Source organism: Quercus suber, unplaced genomic scaffold, assembly GCF_002906115.3.
Source record: "Quercus suber isolate HL8 unplaced genomic scaffold, Cork oak 2.0 scaffold_67, whole genome shotgun sequence".
Classification (NCBI taxonomy): Eukaryota; Viridiplantae; Streptophyta; class Magnoliopsida; order Fagales; family Fagaceae; genus Quercus; species Quercus suber.
The window spans coordinates 439,556-439,845 of record NW_027069532.1 but is presented as its reverse complement, the minus strand read 5'-3'; positions in this window follow the sequence as shown (position 1 = coordinate 439,845).

The following is a 290-nucleotide window of genomic DNA, read 5'->3' as shown; positions in this document are numbered from 1 at the left end:
GTACTAGTTTGTACATGTACTCATGGGTTAATTAAGAAATGGATATTTCTTGTTTGTGTACCCTCTATAGCTTAGTTAAACATTGTCATGCATTGCATTTGCATTGTTCATTTAGCATAATGTGTGCTTTCTGTTTTTGGTCATAAAATTTTTTAAACCAAAAAGATTTTTGTGTTTTGTATTTCATATCATGGATTGGAAATCAAGGTTGGCCACCTTATCTTTACATAACAAGTTTATGTACCTTGTTTAGCTCGGATGAGCTTAATTATTGCACTTTACTAGTTGAA